Source organism: Cavia porcellus, unplaced genomic scaffold (assembly GCF_034190915.1).
Source record: "Cavia porcellus strain 051 isolate PalLab524CR breed Dunkin Hartley unplaced genomic scaffold, mCavPor4.1 scaffold_30, whole genome shotgun sequence".
NCBI lineage: Eukaryota > Metazoa > Chordata > Mammalia > Rodentia > Caviidae > Cavia > Cavia porcellus.
The window spans coordinates 18,700,193-18,718,670 of NW_026947513.1; the positions used below are offsets into that span (position 1 = coordinate 18,700,193).

General features: G+C 39.0%; 2 long non-coding RNA genes across 2 annotated transcripts; both read right to left on the reverse strand.

The window, feature by feature from the left end:
- Nucleotides 1-7,148: 7,148 nt before the first annotated feature.
- On the reverse strand, nt 7,149-14,188 carry LOC134474067 (uncharacterized). The gene is made up of 3 exons (XR_010044658.1): nt 13,963-14,188; nt 12,206-12,364; nt 7,149-7,501 (listed from the first exon to the last, which is right to left on the reverse strand). It is a non-coding gene; the product is annotated as an uncharacterized LOC134474067 (long non-coding RNA).
- Nucleotides 14,189-15,157: 969 nt separating this feature from the next.
- LOC134474068 (uncharacterized) lies at nt 15,158-16,323 on the reverse strand. Its single transcript, XR_010044659.1, has 2 exons — nt 15,944-16,323; nt 15,158-15,778 (listed from the first exon to the last, which is right to left on the reverse strand). It is a non-coding gene; the product is annotated as an uncharacterized LOC134474068 (long non-coding RNA).
- Between the last annotated feature and the right edge of the window lie 2,155 nt (nt 16,324-18,478).

Consider the following 18,478-nt stretch of genomic DNA (forward strand, 5'->3'; position numbering starts at 1 on the left):
TCATTCCACAAGACAAAGCTGGGAAAAAACAATTTAGTCACAAGGATGTACAAGTGAGTTCCCAAGAAAACATAAAACACATGGTCTGGGTGACACCTTTGAAGATGTCACATTTATCATGCCAAATACTCTTTATAGAATGCTGTGTTACCCACCTCCACTTGAAATGAAAGACATGGAATGAATTTTTTGTCAATGAATTTCTGATGTTACATTTTACCAATTGTTCAGCTTCTTTGATTACTCACATGGGAAGTACTTTGAGGAGAGTTTTGATACTTGTTTACATGATGAGTACATTTTAATGTGCCTCAGTGATCCTTGTCTTCTGGAATTCCCATCCTTGCTTAATTCCTTCTCCTTGAGTGTTTAGGACTTGTGATTTACTCTGCCAACAAAATGCAGCAGAACTGTCAGGATATCACTCCCGCATTCCATTGCACCATGAAAGACTCCTTCTTGGTAGCAGATTGACTCTAAAGTCTTACTTTCACTGATGGTTTTGAGAAACCAAGCTTTTCTTCATCCTACAATTGCAAAGAAACAAACTCATACTACACTAAAAGATCTTGGAAGCACACCTTTCCCCCAGCCAGACTTTATGCCCCACCCAGCCCTGGGTAACACTTTCACTGCTGACTTGAAGGACCTAGCTAGGCATAGGGGATTCCTAATCCATAGGAATTGTGAGATAGTAAATGTGAATTGTTTCAAATCACTAGATTTATGGTACTTTGTTATGTAGCAATAATACAAACTAGAGCATCCTTACCTTAGTTAACTTATTTTTCTGACCCAGCACTCTTACACTGGGTTTATCTGTCCAGTATATAAAAACTATGGGTCTTTAGTGGCTTTCATGATCAATGTTCTTTATGATCACATATACAAGGATACTCGTTTCCTTGTGGCAGATCCCACCTAAACCACAGCATCAAAGAGCCATGCATGAACGACAGCTCTTTCTGTTCTGCCTTAGATTAAGGCAGCTTGTGATTTTTAGCTGGCAGTGATTTTCAAACTCTTCCTTAAAGTAAAACATGGTCTAAAACCTTTGCTCAAGAATCCAGTCTGTTTGCTGATAAGACTGTAACTTTCTGGAGGGAACTATTACAGTACATATCTAAATTTTAATCAGATGCATGCTGTTTGACCTAGAAATTCCCTTTCTATAAATTTATCTCAAGGAGATAGTCAAACAACTGTTCAGTGAAGTACAGCAAAGATGTTCACTACAGTATGGTTCCTAAGAACAAAAAATCAGATATTGAAAACAATGTAAGTGGTTTAAATAGGCAGCAGGTTAAATAATTTTGATAAAATCCATACAGTGGAAAGCCATGTAGTCTTTTAAAATTAAATTGTGAAAGTGGGAAGAAACTGTTCAAAAGGAAAGAGTAACTGGGATGGGGAAAGGAGAAAAGGAGGAAAGAAAAATGAAATAATATACATTTATAGGTGGTAAGATAGTTATACTACTAATTTCTCTTAGTTCATTGAAAAGAAAGGTTTGTGCTAATATTGCTTGGACAACTAAGTGCCTATATCTTGTACTCTGAGTAACTAATTTAAAGATAACAATATGCAATGTATTAACCATTGTTACTCTTATTTTGTTTTGAAATTTTGATCTTTTTTTCTTTAAATAAAATTTTAAAATGCTTTTTAAAAAGGCTCAGAACAACAACAAAAAATAAGAGAACAAGAGAACATGTAATAGATTCTTATTTATGTATGTGTATATGTAAAATAGAAATACACATTGAAAATAAAGCTGGAGCTATACTAAACTGATGACAGCCTTTTAGTAGCAAAATTATGCATGAATTTTTGTCTATTAATTTTCCAAATGTGTCTCTTAATGTTTCTTCAGTGTTATATATAACTCATGAAATTATATAAATTCATAAAATTGGGTATTTGTTTGTTTCTAATTTAGGAGAGTATTTATTTATTAGCACAGAGGAGATGATTTATTGCACACATGTCACACTCAGTCACAAATGAGAACAGAAGTAGTCCAGAATGCCACAGCCAGGAGACTATTTATTAGAAATAATGATAAGAACTTCTTGGTTAATACCCATCTAGACGGAAAGAATCCTAATTCTGCTTTTCTGTCTGAGTCTTACAGAGTGAACACTTCAGTGAGTAGTGGCTTGCTTCGAAGGTGCGAGCTCATTATAAACTGGTTACATTGCACAGTGCCTTGAAGTCTAGGTCCAGAGGTAGACAAGGAATGTTAAAGCTGTTAGCATGTTTTGAACGAATCTTCTTCCTGAAGGGACGTATCATTGTTACCTTATCAGTCTCATCCTCACCCCTTACCCTGTGTTCTTGTGTTTTGTTTTGTATTTCTCGGATTAACCCAGTGCTTAATAAACTATTTGTTTGGTCAAACAGTTACTTGCAAAATTAGCTCTTAATCTGGGTGGGCCATGTTTATTAGTATATTTTAGATAGACATAATGATCACATTCATCATAGGGAATTTGTACCTGTAAAGGACTTATCTCAATTCTTCTTTTATGTTTTTTCCTGACCTGTTACGTCCCCTTCAGTCCCTCTTCCCCTCCTTATTTATTAAGGCTTTTTCCCTAATTTTTCCTTCTTTTCTCATTTTTTCTGTCTTCTTTCCTTTCCTCCTCTCCCCTTCCTAGTTTCCCATTTGAACATCTTCTTTGTATTTCATAATATCTTTTATACATTCTGGTCCTTATTTACACTTTTGGGTTCTCAAAGCAGAGAAACAATATGATATTTACACATGTGTGTTCAATTTATTTCACTTAATGTAGTCTCAAGGTACAGCCATTTATCCGGAAATATCTCAACTTTATCCTACCTTGAGATTGAGTAGTTCTCTATTGTATAAAAGAGACATTTTATACAATGAAATATCTGCATAAAAAAACCTCAGATCTTCTTTTTCCATTCTTCAGATGTTGAGCATTTGGGCTGTTTCCAAAATTTTGCTATTATACACTAAGATGCTATAAACATGGATGTACTCCTATCGCTGTGGTGTGATGTTTTTAATTCTTTTGGGGTGATGCCAAGAAGGGCAATAGCTGAACTAAATAGTTTTAGTTATTTGAAGAATCTCCACACTGATTTCCACAGTGGTTGCACAAGTCTACACTCTCACCAAAAGTGAAAAAAGGTTCCTTTCTCTCTAAGCCCCACCAGCATCTGTTATTAGTTGATTTTTTATAATGACCATTCTTTCTGGAATGAGATGGCGTTGTTTTAGTTTGTATCTCTTAATGATCATGGATGTTGAGCATTTTTTCATATATTTATTTGCCATTTCTATTTCTCATCTGAGAGGTACCTATTCACTTCAGATGCCCATTTTGCAAAGACCCCCATTTGGGTCTTTAAGTTTGGAGAGTATGATTTTTTTTTTGAGTTTTTTAATATATTCTAGATATTAGTCCTTTGTCTGAGGAACAGCTGGCAAAAAATTTTTCCTACTTTATGGGTTGTATTTTCATTCTGTTGTTAATTTCTTTTGCTGTGCAAAAACTTTTTAATATGCGAGCCCAGTTGTTGATTTTTTAAAATGATATTTCCAATACAATCAAGGTTTTGTTCATAAAGTCTTTGCCTACACCTATGTCATCAAGAGTTCTATTTAGTCTCTCTTCCAGAAGATTTAGTGTTTCTGTTTTAATATGCAATCTTTGATCCATCTTTATTTTAGTTTAGTGCATGATGCAAGACATAGGTCTAGTTTTAGTCTTCAGCAAGCAGAAAGCCAGTTTTTCCAGCATCATTTGTTAAAGAAGCTCTCTTTCTTCCAGTAAAGATGTTTGGCCTCTTTGTCAAAAATAAGGTGGCTGAATGTGTTTGGATTGTTCCTGTATCTTTTAGTGTGTTCCATTGATCCTTGGGTCTGTTTTTCCCTTCTCCCAGTAAAACATGCTGTTTCATCACAATAGCTTTGTAGTATGATTTCAAGTCAGGGACTGTGATGCCCCTGGCCCTGCCTTTGTTGCCTAGAATTGTTTTTGCAATTCTAGGTCTCTTGTGGTTCCAAATAAATTTTAGGGCTGTTTTCTCCAATCTCTGTGAGGTGTGCTATTGGTATTTTCATTGGGATTGCATTAAATTTATGTAACAGTTCTGTGAGTATGGCCATTTCCCCTATGTTGGTTTTTCCTACCCAAAACCAAGCAGTGTCTTACCATTTTCTGTTATCCTCTTTGACCTTCTTTTTTAGCATATTGTAGTTTTCAACGGAGAGATCTTTTTCTTCCTTTGTTAGACTGATTCCTAAGTGTTGCATTTTTTGATGCTAATGTGAAAGGTGTGGTTTCCCTAATTTCTTTCTCAGTGAGTTTGTTATTTATGTACAGGAATGCTATTGATATTTTAGTGTATTGATTTTGTACCCAGCTATGCTACTGAATTTGATTATTAAATCTGGAAGTCTTTTTGTGGAGTTTTTGGAGTCTTCTATGTAGCATATCAAGCTATCTGCAAATAATGATAATTTAAGTTCTTATCTTTATTCCTTTTATTTTTTCCTCTTGTCTAATTGTTCTGGCTAATGTTTCCAGAACTATATCAAATGTAAGTGCTGATAGCAGACTTCCTTCTCTTGTTCCTGATTTTAGAGTGAAAGCTTTCAGTTTTTGACCATTTAGTATGATGCTGGCTGTTATTTTGTCATAGACTTTTATCCAATTGAGATAAAGACTGAAAGGGTTTTGGCCCAGACAGAACACTGTAGCCAGGAAAGCCACAACCGGAAGCAGGAAGCCCCATCTCCCCTGCCCCTAGGAGGTTACCTGTGACGCCATCTTCCCGCCCCTGGAAATTTACATATGGCGCCAAACCTAGGACCAATGGGCTACCTGTGTATCCCTAATGCCCGCCTTAGATTCCCCCCAAACTGAGGCTATTTACAGGCCCCCACGCCACGTGTCGGCCGGAGAGATTGCTGGACGTGTTCTCAGAATAAAGGCCGCTTTTTATTTTATATTTATCATCTTTTGTTAATATTTTTCATCTTTTGGAAATAACCCTAGCAAAGACCACCTATTCTAATTTTATTAATGGATATTGGGCTTTTTAAAATGCTTTTTTTCCTCCTATTGAGATGACAATATGGTTTTTGTCTTTGGTTTAGTTAATATAGTGTATTACTGATTTGCTTATGTTGAACCATCCCTACATCCCTGGAACAAATCTTATTTGGTCATGGTATATAATCTTCTTGATGCTATGCTGTATTCTATTTATCACTATCTTATTGAGGATTTTGTCACAAGTGATTGATCTGTAGTTTCCTTTTTTGGTTGAATCCTTCTCAGTTTTGGTATCAGGAATGAGTTTGGGAGAATTGCTCCCTTTCTAATTTTATTAGAGAGTATGAGAAGTAATGGCATTAGATCTTCTCTAAATGTCTTGTAGAATTCAGCATTTAATCCATCAATCCATCTTTGTTGGTAAGTTTTAAACTACATCTTCAATTTAATTGATTGATATTGGATTATGTAGATTTTTTTTTTTTGTCTTTTTCCTTTTTATCGGTACCGGGGATTGAACTCACAACTGCCTGCTTGCAAGGCAAGTGCTTATGCCACTGAGCTAAATTTGTACCTTCTTGATTCAGCTTTTGTAATTCATATATATCTAGGTACCTATCCATTTGTTCTGTGTTTTCCATCTTATTAGATTATAGGCTCCCAAAATAAGCATTGACAATCTTTCAGATTTCTGTACAACTCATTGTGATTTCACCCTTTTCATTTCTAATTACATGAATTTGAGCCTTTTCTTTCCTTTTTTGATAAGATTGGCTAAGGGTTTGTCGATTTTATTTAATCTTTCAAAGAACCAACTGTTTGATTCATTGATTTTTTTTGGTATTGTTTTCCTAGTCTCAATCGCATTAATTTTTCTCTGATCTTTATCATTTCCTCCCTTGTATGAGCTGTGGGGTTGACTTGTTTTTCTTTTTCTAGAAGTCTGAGGTTTAGAATTAGATTGTTTATTTCAGCTCACTCTGTTTTCCTCATATGAAAGTTCACTGCTATAAACTTCCTTCCGAGGACTGCTTTCATTGTGTCCTGTAAGTTCTGGTATATTGTGTCAGTATTATCATTTGATTGTAGAAACTGTCTAATTTCTTCTTAGGGTAAAATGACACTGCTTATTTTCCTGATCTTTATGTGGGCTGAGGCTTACTAATAGTTCAGAGACCTTATCAACCTTGCTGCTTGACACTGAGAATGTCATCTTCCCATACCAGGTCTGCATCCTCTCGCTTTCATCTGTCTGAGAGTTTGCCACATGTGTGGGCCTCTAGTTGTCACCCCCGCTCCACCCCATCTCACTCAACTGACTCATATTGCAACAACCACACTAGTTTAAAAAGATGTATTTTTGCCACAGCCATGTGTTCATATCACCCTCAAATGCTGTGCAGTCTGTGCTGGATGTTGATGACAGATAGTTTTGTAAAAAGATTAAATGCTCAAGGAGGAGAAGCCCATGATTTAGATAATAAAACTGCTGTTGAATGTGCTTTTTTCTTCTTCTAGACTCTTCCCACAAGTACCTTGGGAGTGAAAGTTGCAGTATGGGACAGAAGGGTTAGGATGATCCTGAAAAAAAGATGTGGTGTGAAGGAATCTAGAATTTGCAGTGATCCAATGCACATCATGAGCCATTCCTGGGCCAATGTGGGAGGTATTCAATCCTCATTAGTGAAGAAGGCAGGAGGAAGTGTTCAAGAAGACCAGGGATGACACAGAGAGGGAACAGGGTGAAAAAGAAAAGAGGAAAGGACAGAAAATGGACACATAAATCTACCCCCACTGGGGAGTAAATAGAGGAATTTTTTAAAGCTAGAAAGGGAGCAGGAATCCCCGAGGAAAAGTTCTCTTGTGCTTTCTTTTCTCTCCGTCGTTGGTCACAAGTGGGCCCATTTGGCAGGAGATCAAGTGTACAACCTGTTATTCTTGTTCAAATGGCACATGGATCTGAATTGTGGAAGAACTGGGGGAAGAGAGGGCGAGGCGGAGATCTAGATAGGAGAAATGAACAGGGGTCCTTTTCTAGATGGTGAGCTGGCTGAGTAAGAAAGAAAAGGAATGATGAGAGAGGCAGTAATAACTGCACTACTTGATTGTAAGTCCTTCTCCATTTCTTTATTTTTTGGGAAGACAAGCATTTAAGGGAAATAGGCCCCTCTTTCAGTTTCTTTGGCAGGTTTTAAAGTAAATGGCAATTGTTGAGCGGTCAAGTGTCATGAGGAGGAAGGCAGGAGGAAGAACAAGCTTGAGGTCAAGGCTCAGGGAGACTATACCACAGTCCGGGTTAGAGGGAGGTTTTCCCAAAGATTTTCTCTTTGTCCTTCTGCTGGTAGAGAGATTCCTTGTTAGTCCAAAGCTTAATTGTTCATCAGGCTCAGCTACTGTTTGCTTCTGCCCCTGTGGATCATTCCCGGTTGCTCCAGACAGGTTCTGTGTTACATGAATTCAAATTCCTGAGACAGAGGATGTGATTGGTCCAGTAAATCAGGCTTGCCACCACTGGGCAAAGCTTGCATGTTGGACAAATTCATGGACCACTAGTTAAAAGTTTGGACAAATTCATGGACCACTAGTTAAAAGAAAAAAGCACATTCAAGTTAAAAGGTTCTATCAGTGAAGATGAAACTTTTAGAGCTTTCAGTGATAACAGCCCTCTGTGGCACACGCGCCATAGGTTTGCCAGCACTGGCCTATATGTTGCCTTTGGTTTGTGTGCTTTCCCTTGTCCACTTAGCAGGATCATGTGGTATAGAACATGACCATTCTCATTCTCAAAGAGCTGCACTGCCCCAGCAAGGAGCTGGCAGAGTGAGAGAGAACAAGACTATAACACTGGTCAGGAACTGTGAACAGGCTGAGATTTTTACCCTAACTTGCAAGTTAACACATTATTCTGCCTCAATTTTCTGGATAAAAAAGAAGACATGAGACTCCAGTGAGAGATGAAACATAGCTTATAACTTACAGCAATGGCATCGGTCAGAGTATAAGCATTTGTCAGTTTTCGGAACCCCAGTTCCTGCAAGGTTATAAGAAAAGGGCCAGGTGACTCCTTTACCCCCAGGGAGACTGACTACAGAGAGAAACTGAACTTAGGAAATCTGAGCTTTTTATAATGCAGTAAACATTCTACCCCTTACTCTGGAGGGAGAGACTACCTCTCTCTCTCCCAAAGTGGTTCACTATACAAACACTCTTGAAAAGATACTCCAGAACAAAGGTGTCCACAAGATACACAGAACCAGAAACGCATGGAAAATTGTCCCTCATCAAGTTTCCTAGCCAGTACACACTAAATGATGATGTGTTTGTTCTGAAAGTGGTTGCTCAGAGTACAGAACTCAGAGTAAAGGAAGTAAATGAGGTCAATTTTTTTTTTTGTTTTAAATTACGAATTAGTCAAAGTTAATCTTTGACTTCCTCTTTGTTCTTTCCACATTTTTTTCAAGTGGTTCTGTCTCACTGGCTGCCTAAATCAGGCCTATCTTTCCTTCCTTACCCCTCTCAAAGCTCACCTGCTCTGAGTCTTATTCTCTTATGGCTGATTCCATTGTAATCTCTCAAAACCTTATTTTTGTTTCTTTATCAAACACATATGTCCATGATGCAGTTCAAGCATTTGACTTATAGTAATTCATTTTATGTTTATAACAGCCTTATATAATGACTACTATTATTGTCTCCTTTCTTCAAATGAAGAACTTTGTCAGGTAACAGTTAGCCTAATACATGTACTTTTGTGGAAATAGAATAGTCAGTTTTAGCTATACTTCAAGTGATTCTAGAAATGTTTCAAGGACTTGTGGGAAAGTAGGAAATGATACTATCTGCTCCAGTGGTGCTCTAATAATAAGAAGAATTTCACAATAGGAAATAGTCTTTTGCAGAAAGTGATCTCTTAACATCCCCTTCAGTCACTCTCTCATATTCTCAGATCTGGTCAGGGTACAGGGAGATTCTAGAACTATCTGGTTTGACTGGTTTGTAACTGCAGCGTAGATTCACTCTGAGTAATTGGTTATTTTTACACAGGTAAGACCATGTCTGGTTCACTGCTGTATCTCCAGTGCCTAGCTGGTACCCAGTTACTTATGGGGCTCAGAAGAGTATCAGTGACTACCTGGATGGATGAGACGGTGGGTGAATGGATGGATGGGGGCGCCAAGAAAATTCAAGGGCCACTCAAGCAGAAAGGTGTTTCAAGATTAGAAACAACACATTTTTCATTTTAAACCAAAGGATGAGTCTATTGTCTTTCTGTGCAAAGGGAAGAAGCTGAACCAGATATACAATCCAGCAGAAGGAAGTAGAATCAAATGAGTACTTTTTTTTTTTTTTTTTTTTAAAGAATTGGCCTGTATAGGGCCAGGGATATAGCTCAGTGGCACGGTGCCTGCCTGGCAAGTACAAGGTCCAGAGTTCAATTTCCGGTACCAGGAAAAAAAAAAAAAAGAATTGGGCTGTGAAAAAAAATAGATTAGAGAGTGGAAAGGGAATGACTATGAAGGTAAACCAGAAGTTCCCTGTCCGACTAGAATAAATTGAACATGAAGTAAAGAACAAGATGGAAAGCTATCAGGCAGCCAGAAACGTTAGAGGCTTCAGTTCCAGAAAGTGACTGGGGAAGAAGTTGATAGACAGTGGGAGAAAAATATACATACTGATACTGGCTGCCATAGGTGGACCTTATTCTTTTCCTGATAGGCTTCTCACAGCTTTGTGTATATCAATTCATTACAGTATACCTCTGTGAATTGTATTTCATTATCAATACATCACCATTGTACAAATGATAAAATTAAGTAACAGAAAGATTAACTTTTTCAAGGTCACACAGCTTGGAAGAAGCAAAGCTAAGTTTTGAACCTAGAACTCACCTGTACAATTTATCACCTCTTCTATAGAAAATGTAGCCCCAGGGCAGCATCCAGGGCAAATAAATTAACAACCTCAGCTTGTTAAGCTTTTGTTATGCAAATCACCTCCTACTCCTACTCTTGGTAATAGATCGCTCCTCCCAAGTTCCTCCCTATAGAAATTTTGGCATCAATCCTGCATAGGGCCAGCCCAGAGTTGATCCCAGGAACTCTTTAGGAGTAGAAAACAACTGAGCTATCCAAAAACTAGACTCTTCTAGGAGCTTCTAGTTTTAAAACACCTAGAGATGTTACTATCAATCCACTATGCACAGTTAGTTTAAAAAAACTAATTAGCTATGAAAGACAATTGGAGAATAGTTAAGAAAGTACTGGGATTATACTGGCTAGTAGATGATAGACTGATGTTAATTTTCTCAGGCCTGATGTAACAGTCATGTGGTCACATAGGGAACGTCTTCTATTTTTAGGAGACACATACTGAAGCATTTAAATCTGCAGTGACATGAGTCCTGAAAAGAACATTCGAATGGTTCAAAAAGAAAAATAGATAAGAAGATTGATTGGTTCCTAAACTAAACCTGGGAGACTGTTAACAATTGTTAAGTGTGGTGGAGGCTAGACAGATGTGCACTGAAATACTGTTTTAGGTTTTTCTGCATGTAGTTTTTATGATGATAAGATAGGGGAGACAGTGATTACTTACAGATTGGCCAAGGGGACTGGGAACCAGTTCAACATAAAAGCCTTCAGGGATGAGTTCAAAAGCCTCATCTTGACCACACGGTGTTGAATGCAAATACTTTCTCAATAAAATAGAAATACAAAACTGAACCAAGAACCGGATGGGAGATTTGGCAGTCATTTCAATAAAGATAGCACTGGCAGCTGTGGAGGCAATAAAATTGCCTTCACTTGATAGGGTCTAGACTGGAGATGTTGGCATTTGTGTGGTCTCATGATTTTCTGGAAACAGCTGGGGCCAATCTACCAGGGTTGAAACCCTCGCTGCATAGCTCATGAGTCATTTGACCTTGAGGACAAATTACTTCACCTCTCTGACACACAATTTCCCCTACTAATAGTCAATTCATTGCCTCACATATAGAAATAAATAGAACAATGTATATGAAAGACATCCTACAAGGTATGGCCCACCGTGAATATTCACTGTATGTTGCTCTCATTATCCTAAGAGAGAAGAAAAGATAAGGTAAAAGAAAACACTTGTTTCTCACCAACTATAGCAATGAAAACATCCAAATCCACATCTCCAGCAACTTTGTTTACAATTACATGTGGGTTTGGGTTATTTAATTTCTGTCTTTTAAGTGAAATTGTGTGGCCTCAGGATAGCCGGGAAGCTAATGAAGTTAAATAGTGGCAGATTACACTGCAGCAAGGCAAACAGTGAGGTCTCTGCTTTAGTATTTATCTTTCATGATACCTCATCTTTGCCTGGGTAATTATCTCTGGGCAACAGATACTTATCCAGAAGCTAGGGATAATGCCATTAACATTACCAGTTAAATACAGTCTTCTACGCTACTCAGGGACCCCAGACTGCTTGCTACATCTTAGGGGCCTAGTGTCATTTTGGAATTAGAATGAGAAAGTAAATTATTCAAGCACATTTTTTCCCCCTGAGCAAACCTCTGTAAAATCTAGGCTCATCCTTCCTTAAAAAAAAATAGTTCGGCCAAGAATATTATTGGTAGCAATTCAGCACTATCGTCATTATGAGTTGAAAGGCTGGAGATAGTTGATCACCAGTGGTCACTGGTGAGCTGGTTTTGAACTGTCTGAAGATGAGAAATAAGAAGTGAAGCATGCTATGGCCTCATCTTGAAGGAAGAAGGACTATGTTTTCTACAAACTATAAAATGCTGTGAAAGCATTCTACCATCAAAATCCAGGTCATGTGTAAGCTCCATGGCATAAAGGTGATCCTGAGACTCGCTAAACAAAATAAAGAATATCCTCTACATCCCACCCAAACTTCTTTACAATAAGAGTGTGCACTGTTTGTCTAAATCTTTGTTCCCCAATCTTTGTTCACAGTTTTGACTGCTGGTTGAAGTTTTAACAGAGAGGGTGTGGAATCATCTCGGAGGTGTAAGCAGTCTTAAATTTACCAAGAGCTTTCCAGCCCATTATCTCAGTCTCCAAATTCTCCCCAGATTCCTGCCAGGTTAGTGGTGTAACCACCTCTCGTCCAACACCCACTTGTGCTCCACATCACAAATCTGTACCGAGACCCACAAAAGCAACATAACATACCTGATACCTGCGCCTAATATGGTACAGCGAGAGCCTGAATGGGAGTCTTTGGAATTCAAAAACAGCACAGCTTCACCTTGAGAGCAAGGGTAATGCTTCTCATCCATTTTCCTGTCTGGAGAGGGCTTCAGGCTCTCTGTGGATGCTGAAGATCTATCTCTGCAATGATGGGAAGTCAGGATGTCTGGAAAGCACACGTCTGCCTCCTCCACTGACCTCGAGATGACCCTTACTGTTCTCTCCACTATCTGCTAATTCCTTGTGTCTGGGTTCCAGGGAAGTGTGGACAGAATGAATGAAGGAAGTGAGATAATGGATACATCTTTCACAAAGCTAATGCGTAGTAGGCACTTGCAAAAGGTTTCTTTGAATTTAAAAACAGTATTTATTGACTAGCTCTGGCAGCAGATTTGGTCAGGAAAGAGGTCAAAGGGTTGATCTGAATTAGGTCTGAAGGTTGGCTGGAATTCAATTACCCATGACCCTCTGGTGTCTCCTGCCAGCCATGATTAATGGAGGCTGGCTAACGAAGGCTGGATTAGCAACACTGCAATCAACCTTTTGAGAATAAAGACATGGGAATTATTGAAGGAGCGGTCTCAGGCCAGATGAGGTTTCTTAGATGGGAAATATCCTGGTGATTTAGCCCAATAACAAAAGAATGAGGCTTAGAAATCAAAGTAACATGTACAATGTAGCCAGGAGAGTTCCTGCTATTTTTTGTTTATTTGTTTGCTTTGTAACAATCATGTTGACCTAATACCCTTCCCTAACATGAATGAATGATCATCCAGGGATCTGTGAGATTTGTATACAGATCTTTAAGTGGCTGAATCATGGATATTTGGAGGGCATCATCAACAGGAAAGCCAATTAGAAACCAGAGAACTGTGTTAAGAGAGTATACCCAATTGCCACCACTTTGCTTTTTCCCACTACAGATTTTTCTCTTAGTCTCCCCTTGAAGTTTATCCAGGCTCATTCCAGTGATGCATGCAGACTCTGAGAGGCAAAAACCCAATTTACAGGATTCTTTCCATATAAAACATTTTTTGAAGTTCATCTCCCAGAAGGTATTTTGAAAACATGTTAATAATAGTATCTGTTTTTGTTGTTATTATCTACTAACTTTTCAGAATTTGCCTTCAGTATTTTCCAGTTCTTTTACCTTTCTGTAGGAATAATACATCTTTTAATAGGTTAGGGATGCCGGGTGTGGTGGCTCACACCTGTAATCCCAGCACTCAGGAGGCTGAGGTGGGAGGATCGTTGCGAGTTCAAGACCAGTGAGCTCAAGGCCAGCCTGAACTGCATAGCGAGACCCCATCTCAAAAAAGAACAAACAAACAAAAAAAAAAGGTTAGGGTAGCACAAGAAGAAATAACATATATTTCCTTTTTGTTATGATACTAAGTAACTCTGTACCTTGATTTCCTCATGTCTTATTTCTGGAGATCTGGGCCTGTTGCCTACCCCACTTTGCAAGGCTGGCTTATTGAGACAAGTCAGGGAAACATGGACTCTACCCACCTTGGCCAAGTTGCTTAATTAACTTAGCTGAAATCCAGTCAGGTATCCTGAGAGTCACCACATTGTGTGTTTTAACAACTTACCTGTCTCTATGCAGTAGTCCACTTCTCCTCTAATAAAAAGTAATACACATGCAATTTGACATATGGATTTTCAAGCTCACAAAATGAGCTCAAACTTGAAAGAGATCCAGATAATAACAACATGTATTATTTTTAGAGCATTACCTAGTGATTTGGATTCATTTGCTTGGAGTGCTTTTCCCTGTAGCTCTCTTGGGATAAAAACCCAAATATCCTTTGGTGAGGAGTTCACACGTTTAGAACTGCAACGTGGCAAATCCTTGTGAAAACTTCTAATGGGTGCATGTCCCATGCCAAATAAACCCAGCACCCAAAGCACATAAAGAAATCATTGAAAGACACTGGACTGACTCCAAAAGGCTGTGGCTAATGTTTTACCTAATCTCTCTTTGGTCTCTCCTCCCTACCGGTGTCCCACCTACAAGATATGCACTACAGAGCTTCCTTGCAGTTACTTCTGAGCTATTTGCACCCCCTAACACCCTTGCAGAAAGATGGGAACTATCACGAAGCCAAAAGTATAAAAGGGGAAACATTAAGAGTAAGAAGTTGGGGGCTGCTGCTGCAGGTCAGCGCATGTCATCTTCTGAAAGGCTTAATATCCTTGCCTTAGAGCTGGAAGCTGACCAATGACAGGCCCAGGGCCAAGGACACTCCCTGGTAAGGCCAGGTGACTGGCTGGTCAGATCCTCTGGGGATCTGCAACTGGGGGTGGAAGAGTGTGTGAGCTGGGAACAAAAGTAGTTTTAAAATTTATTTTATTTTCAATTCTTTTTATCTTGGCTTTATCTCAGGCACCACAGACTCCAGAACAGTTAGAGGCTAAGGGTGGGGTAGGGTGGGGTTTAGTGATTTCTGTCTTCCTTTTTTTTTTTCTTAAAGGAAAAGAACAGGAAACTCTCCTTGAACATGTCTATTTTGCTCAAACATGATCAGAGTCATTAATAAAAAAAGTTGAGCAATCATGGTCGGTTCTCTTTCTTTGGAACTGGCATTTACAAAGGTGGCAACGACAGACCAGAGAGCAGAAAGGAGCTCTGTTGTAGCTAGGGAGGAATTTGGACCCAGGAGATATTCTTGGTGTTAATTATTGATGATTTCACCTGGCTGAAAGTTGGCTGCAGCTTCAAGATAGTACGGTAGGGTGGGTAACAAACACCTATTGGTGGCAAAAAGTGGAGCTACTATAGAATTCTGGCAATTTCAGAACACAAAGAAAGATCCACAACTTCCAGCATTTCAGCTAGATTCTAGACCTAGAGTTTATTTTTTGAACAATAAAGATGCACCATATTGTAAGAAAACACAATATGTGCAAATTTAAACTTGTCAAACTAAATATAGAGAAACGAGTTATTTCATAGAAGGATTTGTTACCAAGACCTTTAAGTGAAATCTTAACTGTTTTTAAACTAGAGATTGAGAGGTATGTTAAGCTTTTAGAATCAAATTAAGTGAAGTCTTTCTAGTGGCATCTTTTTTTTTTTTTTCCAGGATTGGGAACCAAACCCCAGGCCTTCTCACTGAGCTATCTTCAGCCCTTTTTTTAAATAAAAATTTTGAGACAAGGTGTTGCTAACTCACTAAATTATCTATGATGGATTCAAACTTGAAATCTTCCTGCCTCGGCCTCCCAGAAAGCTGGGATTTCAGACACATGCTGCCACACCTAGCCACATCATTCTTAATATGGACAGTTCAGGCTTTGGAGTCACACAATCCTGGACTGAGTCTCTGCTCTACCATCCATAGGGATAGGACCGTGGTCAGTTATTTTATCCCTCTGAGCTATGGTCTTTCCCACCTGTAAAAGGAGGGCAGTGACCTACTTGCTTTCTGAGCCTCACACAAGGTGCTGGGTATAACGTGATTAGGGAATCTGCTGACTAGTCGGTGCTTTACAAGTCTTAGTGCCTGTGCATTCTCCTTTCTCCATACCATTCAGACCATGTAGTACAGCCTGCAGGGAACAAAAAAAAAAAAAAAAAAAACAAACAAATGAAAATTCAGCCCTTCTTTGTAGCTTTATGTCAAGTCAGCAACATCAAGCAAAGCCCAGACATCTTATGGCTGTTTCTGCTTTTCTCATATCTATTTATTAAATAAATACTTTCATAGAACTTACTATGTGATAGGCTTCTCCTAAGCACTTGACAAACACTGATCCATCCGAGCTTTCATAACAACCCTAAGAAATGTGGGCTCTCACAACTTCCATTTTGCAGCGGAGGAAGCAGAAACTCAGAGGAAGTGGTCCAGGGACACAGAGAAGGAAGCAGCCAGCCAGGACAGTCCAGTCCACTGCGCCCTCCGGTCTCATGGGCATGCTGTTATTTTGGGAAGGCCCCTTGAGACCAGAGCAAGAGGGGGAAATTCCAGGGCCAGGACTGCACAGTCTAGAAAATAAGAACAAGGCCAGAAAAATACAGAGGTTGCAAAAGTCTGTGCTGATAAGATTTCAGAGCCTGAATCTCAGACCAGAGAGACCAGCTAAGGTCGACTGAACAAGCCAGCCTGACCCTTTCCCAGTCTTCTGGCAGGCAGCCCATCTCTCCCCTCCCACCGCTAGGAGGGTGCAGCCTCAGCTCTGGTTTCTTCATTCTGCTTCACCCTCTTGGCTCCAGGAGTGTGAGTTTGCTCGAGTGGGTGGAAAGTGCCTGGAGGGAGTGAAGCATTAAAGGAGTGCAGAAAAAAAAGAAACAAGTCGTTTCAAAATTTCAGAAACTCTGATTTTTTTTTTTTAAGCATAAAAGCTATGCCTCTTTATGGCTGACTTTGCAAAGTGGTTGACTCAGCACCATTTCCCAGACTCCTCTCCTCCCTTTTCAGCTACCAACGGTCACGTGACACAAATCTGTGCAACTGGGCGTAAGTCCACCATGGAGCTCCTGTCCTTGTTATTTATTCATTTAGACAGGCTCTCACTATGTGGCCCAGGTCAGACCCAGACTCACAGCGACCCTCCTGCCCTTGTCCAGTCCTGCCTGCCTCTTTTTCTCCTCTCTTAAACTGCATATGTGATAACCTGGAGAGAAGGGCCACATTAAGGCCATAAGAAGTCAAGAAAAACTTCAGATGTTGGTACTGAATCACTATAGTTTGGAGTTTTTTATCTACAGCCAAGGGCAAGCTTATGTGTACTGTGTTCATTGCAGAAAAGTTTAAAAGCACAGAGAAAAAAAACAAGACAGAGGCAAATTTCACCTTTATTACAGCCATCAAGAAATAACCAGCATTGCTGTGGGAGCATGTATTCCATTAATAATTCTTCTTTTTATTGTTTTATAAAAATATGGAATAGAAATACTTTTTTGTAACTGAATTCAACTATATTTTATCAATCATATTCATCTACTTGTATGGGCTTTCCAAAGTTTTAAAATTCTGTATTATCAGATGTTTGTTATTTCCAATTTTAACTATTATAAACAACTAGAGTGAACACGTTTAAAGCTGCATCTTTGATTATTTCCTTATTTTCCACTGTGATTTGCTGAATCAGAAAGAATGCACATATTTTTACACTTTGCATACTCACAGATAAAATGTCCTTCAGAAAGATTTTATCAGATTTTATACTTTTATTTGTGTCCCTGACCATCACATCATTGTATGTACTAGGAACTGTCACTTTTGAAAATATATCTGTCAGATCAATAGGTAATATTATACAGATAAATTTAATAATATAATTATTCAGTTTGAATAACTTTCTATAACATCACTTGCCATTCCAGTTCTATTCATAGCTTATTATGTTCTCAACACTGGCCGTGCTAACTTATTTATTATTTTTTTCTGTAGTACGGTAGGGCTTTCATACTGAGTTGTATCCTCAGGCTTTTTTATCTTGGAACTAAATCTCAGTGGTTGTTTAATTGCCCAGGACAGGTTCAAACTAGCACTCTCCTGCCTCAGTTTCCCAGGGTGCTGAGATTATAGATGCTCACTACCACATCTGGCATGTTATTTCTTTTAATCCTCACAAACTGTAATCTTTTGTTTTATGAATAAAATATAGCTCCAATTGGCTAAGTATGTGGTTTAAGATCATATAACAAGTGACCAAATTGGACTAGATAGCTAGGTTTTCCTGACCTCAAAGAAGATATCACAATAAACACAGTATTTTTCTTTAGCGATGTTAAGTTCTCCAACACTTTGTAGAACTGGTCAGGAACTTGTGGCAAAGAGATGGCACTCTCCAAGGGGTAACTGAGGAGAGTCCATGGAAGAAACTCTTGACAGAGGTGTGGGAAAGGTAAAGGAACAGTCAGCATTGGTGAGGCTTCAGTAGGAAGCCATGATCTACCTGGACCTGACTTCTTTGGGAACTTGGTAAGATCTGTAACCAGGAGAGAATGGCTGCTATGTGACACAGATAAGGTCAAGATCACTGTCAAACCATTCAGGAGCTTGAAGCACTAACAGACTCAACTGTGTCTCCTGCTGGTACTTCCCATCGGCCAGTCCAATCAGAAGCCAGATGGAAGCCTGTCAGTCAATCTCTCGGATGCCCAAAGAGGAAAAGAGGGGTGGTGAATGGACCTACAGGAGCCCAGCCTACAATCTGCCTATTACCTTTAGAAGACTAGGACTGTATAATACTGCAACAAAAAACTGATATGCTTCAAAACCCACGGGTAAATCTGCTACACGA